Source organism: Cryptomeria japonica, chromosome 10 (genome assembly GCF_030272615.1).
Source record: "Cryptomeria japonica chromosome 10, Sugi_1.0, whole genome shotgun sequence".
Lineage (NCBI taxonomy): Eukaryota > Viridiplantae > Streptophyta > Pinopsida > Cupressales > Cupressaceae > Cryptomeria > Cryptomeria japonica.
This window is the reverse complement of record NC_081414.1, coordinates 195,922,808-195,933,664: the sequence shown is the minus strand read 5'-3', so window position 1 is coordinate 195,933,664 and position 10,857 is coordinate 195,922,808.

The window sequence follows — 10,857 nt, the reverse complement described above, 5'->3', positions numbered from 1 at the left end:
CAAGAATGAAGTAATGTAGACCAAACAATATAACATCATTTAATCTTACATACTTTAATAAAGACATTCTAACATATTACCCAATTGTGAAGAAAAAGATAGAGAGAGAGAGAGAGAGAGAGAAGAACTAGGCATAGTATCTATAAAGGTGCATAGAATTTATGGGTTCCTTGAGAGGCATACCTTCCATATCTGCTATCCTATAAGCACCTAGTCCATAGACCTCCATGACGATGTATGGTCCAAGCCAATTAGAACTTAATTTTCCTTTCTCCTCAGGTAAGGCATTCACATTGCGTTGATTATCATAAAGTACTAAGTCCCCTACCGAGAAGGAATGTTGAATAACCTTATCATTGTAGCTTTGTTGCAAAGTTTTATGATACGCTTGAATATGTTCAAGGGCATTGATACGTTGTTCATCGAGCATCTCAAGTTGTTGAATTCTTTTCTCTCTATAGGAATCATCATCCACTATGCCCTTAAGAGAAACTCTCAAAGAAGGAATTTCTAACTCCAAAGGCATAATGGCATCACCATTGTAAACAAGATTATAAGGGGTACAACTCGTAGCAACATGTACACTCATGCGATAAGCCCATAGAGCATAGGTTAATTGAGTATGCCAATCCTTACCATGCTTGTTTACAATCTTTCGAAGAATTTGTTCAATTATCCTATTAGAAGACTCAGCTTGACCATTTGATTGAGGATAATAAGGTGTAGAAATTTTATGTTGAATATGATATTTCTTGAGAAACTTCTTCACATCCTTATTTTTGAAAGACATTCCATTATCTGAAACTAAGGCGGAAGGTATCCCAAATCGAGAAATGATGTTTTCCAAAATGAATTGACAAATTACTTCAGCGGTACTGGAACAAAGAGGAATGGCTTCCACCCACTTCGTAAAGTAATCAGTGGTAGTTATAATGAAAGTATGTCCTTGACATGAAGGAGGAGATATTTTGCCAACAAGATCCAAACCCCATGTAGAAAAGGTCCAAGATGCTACCTATGATCAAAGTTCTTGGGCAAAGGAATGGATTAAATTGCTATGTTGCCGACATTGATGACATCGTTCAACAAACGCAAAAGAATCATTTTCCATGGATTGCCAATAATATCCCATTTGGAGCAATCTCAAAACTAAAGACCTACCCCCGAAATTCCCCCACAAGCACCTGAATGCACTTCTTCGAGAGCGATACGGACCTCAACCTTGTTTAAGCATCGAAGAAGAAGACCATTATAACCCCTCCTATACAGAACATTAGAAAGGATAATATATCTAGTAGCCAATTTAAGAACCCTAGCTCTAGTATTCTTAATCGTAGATTCAGGAAAGCTACCATCACTCAAATATCTTATGACATGCGAGTACCATTCATCAGAATCTAAAACGCAACAATATGCCACATCAACAGGGTTATCAGCAATAGTCGCGGAAGTAAGGTTGTGAGTAGTGAATTGAAGGTCTACCATGGGGTCCTCTAGAGACACAAGAGAGGGAACACATGCCATCGCATCAGGATGTTGATTATCTTTTCGACGAATGGGCTCCGTAGTGTAAGAATCAAATTTTGGTAACAAGGATAAAGCTAGATCTTTATATTGAGATAATTTGTCTTGTTTAGCTTGATTAATTCATGTCACTTGTCTTGTGAGTAATTGAGAATCTCCATAAATATGTAGATTCTTCACACTCAACTCCAAAGTTGCTTTAATTCCAACTATAAGAGCTTCATATTCAACAATGTTGTCGGTACATAAGAAATTGAGATGATATGATAAAGGAATAGGCTTCTTTTTAGGAGAAATTAAGACCACCCCTGCCCCCGATCATGTACGACACGTAGAGTCGTCGAAGTACAGTTCCAAAGTTTCATCAACCTCAATGGAAAGAATGTATTCATTGGTAAAAGACTCTAAATTAGGTAGGGAGAAGGGTGAAGGAGCGTCAACTAAATGATCAGTCAACGCTTGACCCTTTATTGCCTTTTGTGAGACAAACTTAAGGTCAAACTCGGTCAACATCATAACCCACTTAGCTAAGCGTCCAGAAAGATTAGTTTTGGAGAAAATATGTTTAAGAGGATCAAATTTAATGATAACATGAATCTCAACATTCAAGAGATAATGCCTTAACTTTTGAGTTGCAAAGACTAAAGCAAGGCACTATCTTTCTATAGCAGAATATCAAACTTCGTAATGGAGTAGAGTGCGGCTTATGTAATAAATCGGGCATTCACTACCATCCTTATCACATTGTGCCAATAAGGTTGCAAGAGTTTGAGGGGAAAAAATAGTGTATAGAAGGAATGGCTTAGTAGGATCAGCAGGTTGAAGAATGGGAGGATTGGCCAAATAAGTTTTGAAGTCTTTGAATGCTTGACAACAATCCTCATTCCATTGGAAAGTGATATATTTTTTAAGCAATTGTGTGAAAAGAAAGGTATGATCTGTAAGTTGAGAGACAAACCTACGAATAGCTTGGATTTTTCCTTGCAAACTTTTTAGTTGAGAAACGTTCTTAGGAAGTGGCATGTTAACAATAGCATCTATCTTTTTCATGTCCACCTCAACGCCACGATGTGAAACTATGAATCCTAATAGTTTTCCACTATCCACACCAAAAGCATATTTTCGAGGATTCAAACGCATGTTGTACTTACAAATTTGCTCAAAGATTTGACGAAGGATCTTAACATGATCTGTATGGAGGACGGATTTGGCTAAGATGTCATCAACGTAATATTTTAAGGTCTTATGCATATAGTGATGGAAAATGAGAGTCATAGCACGTTGATAGGTTGTGCCTGCATTTTTTAATCCAAAAGGCATCACAATCCAACAAAACGTTCCCCAAGGAGTGGTAAAAGAAGTCTTATATTGATCTTGGGGATTGATGAAATTTTTATTATATCCTAAGAAACCATCCATAAAGGATAGTAAAGCATGTCCTGCTACCTAATCCACTACCATGTCAATATTCGGGAGGGGAAAATCATCTTTTAAAGAGGCCTTGTTCAAATCATGAAAATCAGTACACATCCTAATCTTGTTTTCAACCTTAGCCATAGCTACAATGTTTGAAATCCATGGGGAATAATCGATAGGACGAATGAATCCAGCATCTAACAATTTTTCAATCTCAGCTTTAACAAGTAATGCCACCTTACGGTGAATCTTTTGCTTCATAGGTTTAGCATCAGAAACTAGGACAATGTTATGCATGACAATCTTAAGATCTACACCAGGTATGTCAGAATATATCCAAGCAAAGATCTCGGGAAATTCATGTATCAACTCATAATATTGTTTTTGTTCTTCTTCATCAAGACATTTCCTTATCTTGATGATCTTATCTTCAACACAAGGATCCATCTTAATATCAATAGTGTCATTTATTAGGAGATTGCTTTGTTGAGGAGCATCTCTCAATTGAGGAAATTCTTTAACTATCTCATCGTTATTCCTTTCTTTCCCAAACTAGGCTTCCACATTTAAATAATAGGGAAAACTACAATTATGGTGATAACAAGGAAGGTTATCATAAGCTCCCAAGAATTCAGCTAAGGAATCATTGGTAGAAAAAACATCCAAAGCAAAGCCACAAGAAGGGTCAAAGTCAATATATTCTGGGTATTTTAGCGAGAGAGAAGTAGAAATGACATTAACACTAATAGATGGTCTCTTAGAGGCTTTAGTACGTTTGAAAGGATCATAATCAAGCCCAAATGTCATATCACGAAAGTTGTTTTCCAAGGGAACTTTAATCCCTTGTTCTTGAGCAACACGTTCATTTCCATTATATCCGCACCTAGCTAGGATGTGAAAACCAAGACCATAAAGGTTAGTCATTTCCGAAGAAGGAGGAGGATTTTCAAAAAGTGAAGGATCAAAATCCTCTAAACCAAAGACTAAGGGAGATGAAATATGAGAAGTCGCCATGAAGTTATTACTCAATGACCCAGATAAAGTAGATTGCATTTTAGGTTCTTCTTCTTCTTTCTTCTTTTCGACCTTAGGTTCTCTACGGGGGATTTTCTATTCCCCTACAAAAGTAGGATTGAAATCAAGGGATCCTCGATCACCTTTTGCAAGGATCTGTTCATGAGAGAATGTATTCTCAGTCGTAGAGTCGGATTGAGAATATTCTTTACTTTAGGTCCACCTAAGGAAGCATTGGGGATCGACCCAGATATCGGAGACAGGTTTGATGAACTAGTCACACTATTCGAAGTAGAAGCTTTAGATGAATTGTCTAAGATAGTTGGGGAGGAGGATTTAGAACTTGATGTTGTAAACAAGCCTGAAATCTCATGTCTCCTAACAAGGTGTATGTTGTATTGTTGTGAATGAATTTGATTTGCCTATGCAATGTAGAGGGAACAATTTGCATGCTATGAATCAAAGGTCTTCATACCAACAAGTTGTATGTCAACTCTCCAGACATAACATAGATAGGAGTAGGTAAAGTAACAAGACCTACCTTAATACGCAAGGTGATGATACCTAGTGAAGATTTAGCGACATTATCAAAGCAACGGATAGTGAGAGAATCAGGTTTGATAAGAGATGTATCAACATTGATCTTATGCAACAGGTTAATGCTACAAACATTAAGGCCAGAACCATTGTCCACTAATGTTTGTCTTATCGCGCTATCATTTATGATAACTACAATCATTAAGGGATCATATTTTTGTTGAATTTCACGAGAAGGCAGCTCAACTTGTGTAAACACAATCTGAGCTTTAGGTGATGTAATAGAGTGAATCAAGGAATCCATATTATTAGATGTCAATGCAGGTGGAACATTCAATGTTTTCAAGGCATCTTGTAGCATTCCATGATGAGTTGAGGAAGTTTGAAGCAAATCCCAAAGGGGTATCTTGGTAAGTTGTTTGACAGGATCATATTCCTTACCAAGGGTTTGTGAAATACGAGGTGCTTGAGGAAGAATGAGTTGAGGATCAAATAGAGGAGTCAGAACAACTGAAGGAGGGTTAGGTTGCCTATTGTTTCTGGTCTTGTAGGTATGGGCAACTGCATTATAACTCTCCTTAGTAAGTTGTCTAGCATAGCTATAAGGACTCTTAGTGGGATTCCTTCCTTGAACCGTAATGACAGGCTTGTTTGAAGTGCTAAAGGAATCATGACCATATCCACCTTGAACCATGAAAAGAGGTTGATTAGGAAGAGGTGAAGTTGGAGAAGGACAAGCACCTTGGACAACAAAAAGAGGTTTGCTATGTTCATTCACATTGATCATGTTGATTAACTTTTTAGATGCATTATTCTTGTTTGAAAGTTTAGGTAGAGACATAAATTCATCAAGGGCATCATCCAATAATGCATGGTCATAGTGATTGAAAGGCTTATCCTTGGATTCAAAAGGAGTCTTAACATCATAGAGGGAATCGTGGGAATCAACTATGTTGCTAGATCTAGTGGAGGAGTTGATAGGAATATACCCATGAGAGGGATCATTCAACTTATCTTTCTCATCACCATGAAATGGCATAGTAACAAAGTTGTATAATTTTTGGCAAAATGAGGGTTTAGAAGGCTTAGGGTTCAAAAACTCATCTAGAGCTTCATATAATTCATCCTTACTAAACTCATAATCAAAAAAATTGTATACATCATCAAAGGCATGAACTTCTTGCAAATAGAAATCTGACATTTTGAAATGAAAATTGCATGAAACTTAAACACACAATGCAAGGAAAATGAAAGAAACCTTCTTTTCTCTTTTCTCTTTTTTTTTCGTTTTGAAAGCAAATGAAATAACTAGATCTAGATCTAACAATGCAATGCAATGCAAATGAAATTGGATTCGCATTGGGTTCACCAAAGATGTGTAGGGGAAAAAGTGAAACTAAGTATGGAAACCCTAATCCCACTCTCATACACACTCATGGAAAACGAAAGAGCCTAGGGAGGTAATGCACGTCAACTACTTCTTATGAGAAAGAGAGAGTTGTGGATTACCTCTTAGGTTTTCTATTCCCTTGTTGTAAATGAGAGAGAGGAATGATGCAAAATGTAATCTAACCTAGAAAGCAAGTAAGCAAACAAATCCTAATCTGGGAATGCATATCAAAGAACAACTGATACACTGCAAAAAAGTACAGATCGGAAGGAAAAATCAGAGATGCACCTATGTCTAAAATCTGAGCAGAAATGTCCGGGACCATGGTGCCATTCCACTGTCCTGATTCTGCAATTCTGGAGCTGCAACTGAGAGGAGAGATTCTGAGACCTGGGAAATGTTGTTCTACCAAGTCGTACTGACAGAAGGCAGGACCAAGGCGCCATGCCCCTATCCTGGGAAAGACCAGGGCGCCACGCTCATGTCTTTCACAGGTTTCCTGCACTTCTGAAGTTTTTGAGTGATATAGATGCTTGTTCCAGACATGTACCTACTTCCAGATTCTTGTTTATGTACCTACAATCTGAAAAGGGAAGGTTTGGGGTGGCTATATAGGGTTTTTCTATAGTCAAACCCCCGTGTTGGCGATTTCCACCTCCATGAATAGTCCATAATATACTGAAAATGTGTGTGCAAGAACCTTGTATATATACAAGATCCTAACAATGAAAGTAAACAACCTAGAGCAACCCTAAAGAGTAAACCCTAATTGCTTATAATTGACAAAGTAAATGCTCTAAATCTATAATACAAAGTGCTTTAAAGAATGAATATGAATCAAAATGAAGCTTATCCAAAGATTTGAAAACAACATGAAACCATACCCAACCCCAAGGGAGAGGTACAAGCCAATCGTCAGTCGATGATCTCCTATTGTTCTTCTACATCTTCAAAGGCCCCCAATTGTTGAAATGATGATTCATGATTGTTTGATGGATGAATGTTGGATGGTGTTGAAGACTTCAAAGATCTACTCTTTCGCTACAAAGAAGGCTCTAATACTCCAAAAACCTGCTCTTAGATTCTTAGAAGAAGACCCCTTCAAATGAAGAAAGAGAGCTCTTAAGTATGAAACCCTAGATCTTAATTTCATGTTTAGTGTGACCTAGGATTTGAATTTCCCACTGATATTTTTGGGTTAAGCATTATCATATCATAGGATTGTGGTCTTGAAATTTTGGGAAAAAAGTCGCAGAACATGTGTATTCCCGCCACTGTCTGACCAAATTTTCACTGAATTTTCAAGGTCATTAGATATGATGATATTAGAGCGCATCCCAAAGTTATAGCTGATTTCGAGGTGTTTTGATATGCAAAATCAAGTCTAAACGATTGAAATAAGACATAATTAGGGTTTATGATTAAATGATTCATTGGAGGAATAATATGAAAAGGGGCACCCTTAGGGTAAAGGGACCAACTTTGTAATGTGTAAAGTGATGAGACATAACCTTAGATTTGAATTAAATTAATTAATTGAATGCTTAAAGGGGAATGAGAAATGCAAGATGCAAACACACTAAGGCGGGTGCTATTCTAAGTGTGAAATTGTACCACCCTAGCAAGGGTGTACAATTTACGACACTACAACAAGATATGTCGATTTCACCAAAATGAAATGTTCTAGAAATAAGAGTTCACTAGCTCAAACATGCAAACTAGGAATCATTTCCAACAAATTTTCATTGGGAAACAATCAATTAGGCTCAAATTCACTCCCTTACTAGAGGTGAGCACTTTGATCAATTGTTCCCTTTTTGAATGATATGATCAATGTGATTAGGATAAGAAACGATGCAAGAATTAGGTAGCATGCTAGCAATTGACAAGATTCAACATAAATGGATTGAAGCAAATCAGAAAGGAAACATAGAAGTACAAATTTGGAAATGAGATATAGATTGAAACCTGTCACTAAAATCTAAGCCTAAAAATATTAGTCGAGTGTGCTAGGGGTTGTAGACATGTGCTTTCGCTAATGAAAAACTTGGATTCTAGATCAAGATGCTTTGTAGATCACTCCCTCTGAATCTCAGCCAAAAAGTGTCGCTCACATGTGTTAATAGGCATAGACCATGAGTTTTCACCCTTTCAAAATCCAGAACTATGTGGCTTGATCTACTCTCTACAACTCCATGAATTCCAATTGTTAATTGGGAAACCTGCACACGAAAAAGTGGAAAAAATGTTGTGTTGTATAGGAGTTTGCCTAAGAATACCCAAGTAGGAAATAACCTCCACTACATTTATGATATGATGTGAGAGAGTTTACCCCTGGTAGGGCAGAGGTTAAGAACCACGGGGGCTTCACTTAATGAGCCTAAGTTATATCATGTGTGTTCATGGCATACTAAAGAATACCCCTATTTTCAAAAAGTATTGCCCTAAACTCCTTTTTTCACCCCCTCCCAATACACAACTCAAATTAAAATCCCCCCTATTTTCACCAACTATTGCATTTTTTCATAGCCCGAATTAAACATTAATTAAGGAAATGTTGAATTGACAAATGATACCTTTGTTATGAACATTTTGCGTTGAATCCTCATCAAAGATTGATGTTCCTTTATGGGAACTAATGCATGCTTTCATTCGTGGAGAAACAAATAAACTTGACCATGATTATTGAAATTGAATACTTGAATACTTGACTTCATATCTCTACTCCAATGCCTTGAATATGTTTAAATGTAATGGTCAACTAGAATTTGCATGATGTCAAGAGATTAGGACATGTTCAAATGAGGAGGGAGTTGTATTTATACACAACTTACACCTTTTTGGGATGAAATTTTGAAGAAGACCGACATCAAGGGGCACTTTCCTAGTCCACATTTTCTTGATCATTACAGGTTCAAATCTGAGCCTGAAAAGGCTAGACTAGGGCACTAGGTGCCATAGTCTAAGAGGTCTATGGCGCAAGGCACCATAGTTTGAGAGGTCTATAGCACTAGGTGCCATAGTCCAATATTTTTAAGCCAAAACTAAGCTCATAGCGCCATAGTCCAAGCTTTTTAAGCCAAAACTAAGTTAAATGAGCTCGACATTATGTTAGGCTTCTAGATTTGGCCATAGATTAAGCACAATTAGTCATGAATCAAGGGCATTAGGGCAAACCACAAAAGCAAGCCTGAAATGAGTGTAAAATTGTTTAGGGATATAATTCATGACACTACACAGGTTGAGTCAAGAACATACCTGAAAAATATTGAGTGATCTCAATACCCACTAAGTAGTGCAATAATCCCAATTCTAACATCAAAAATCAGTCATGGATGATATTTCTCATTACCTAAATGGTGGATGAGTGATTCCTTGGCATCAACAAGTCATCAACATAGAGAATCGAGAATGTCTAAGCATCATCCTATTGTAGAATATAGACATTCAAACAAGAATTGTATTGAGTGAACCCAAATTTTAGAAGGAAGGAATCCATTTCGGTATACAAGTCCCAAGAGGCATGTTTGAGACTATAAAGAGACTCTCAATAATGGAAAATAAGTGAAGAATCTCGTATGAAACCCTATGGCTACTCTATGTATATCCCCTTATGAAGGTCACTATGAAGCAAGCACTCTTCACATCCATCTTATGAACTTCCAATATGTGGGATATAGCAATAGTAAAGACAAGAAAAATGGATTTCATTTTGTGACTAGTGCAAAACTCTTAATAGTCAATCCTAGAAACTTGGAAGAATCCTTTCGCAATCAAGTAAGTTTTATGCTTGTCAAGCAAGTTATCTGCAACAAATTTTACTTGGTATTTTACTTGTATTGAAAAAACTTTCTTCCCTTATGAGGGGGGGCTTGATACCATGTTTTATTCCTCTCCAAGCAAATGAACTCTTCCTACATTCTGGCTAGATTGTGGCTTGCCTAAGTCTTTCAGGAAACTCTAATATAAAATTGGGCCTAGATATGAAAAGAATATATCCAAAGATATGGATAATGTGGAAATAAGCTAAATGTCAAAAATGTAGTATCCTCCAACAATAACTATATTATTTGTTATACAAATAATTTTTTAAAATATTTAATATTATCTGTGTTTTAGTTGATGTAATATTGTGTACATAAAATGAAACATTTAATCTTAAATCCTCCATTAACATAAGATGCTTATTTTATATTAATTCATCTTGAAAAAAAAAAATTGTTTTCTTTTCAACTCTACTTTGTTATTTCATTTTTTATTTTCTACTTGCAAAAGATGTCAAAATCCTTCACCATGTTTGTAAAACAATCACAACATTATTATAGCCTTATTAATTTTACAACTCTAATAAATATAGTAAAATAATTAGAAAAAATATGTCTCAAGAAATTGATATTAAAGATGTTAGTATTCTTCTAATTATTTTCTTTCACTTAATATTTTTAATTAAATTAAAGTCTTACTGCTACTCCATAAAGTAAAAGGGGAAGTGAGCGAAGAAAGATGTGCTTAAGAAACTAAAAGAAAGCTAGAAATTAAATTCTAGTTCATAGACAAATGAGACCTAAAAATCACAATAGTGACATAAGAAATAATAATAATAAGCTCTAAAATACCTTACCAACAAAATTGGAGAAAGAAGATAAGAACACTATAATGTGTCGATTCAACTACTAAACTATTTTGCTAACCTTCAAATCATGCTACCAACCTAAAATAAATAGAGGCATCCTTTGATCATCTAACTACAACTTTCACAAAATATATGTCTCATAATCACTAATCAACTACCAAAATATCAAAATATCAGTGCCTAAACATGGAAAAGGGGGTGAATGGGTTTATAATTTATTGGATTCCACTTCAATCAATCCCCCTAATGGCAAAGTTCAACCTTAAAAATATTATCATTGAGATGTTGGCAAGCCTATGGTACAAGAGTACATATGTGGTGGATGGTCAAAGATGGAAATATA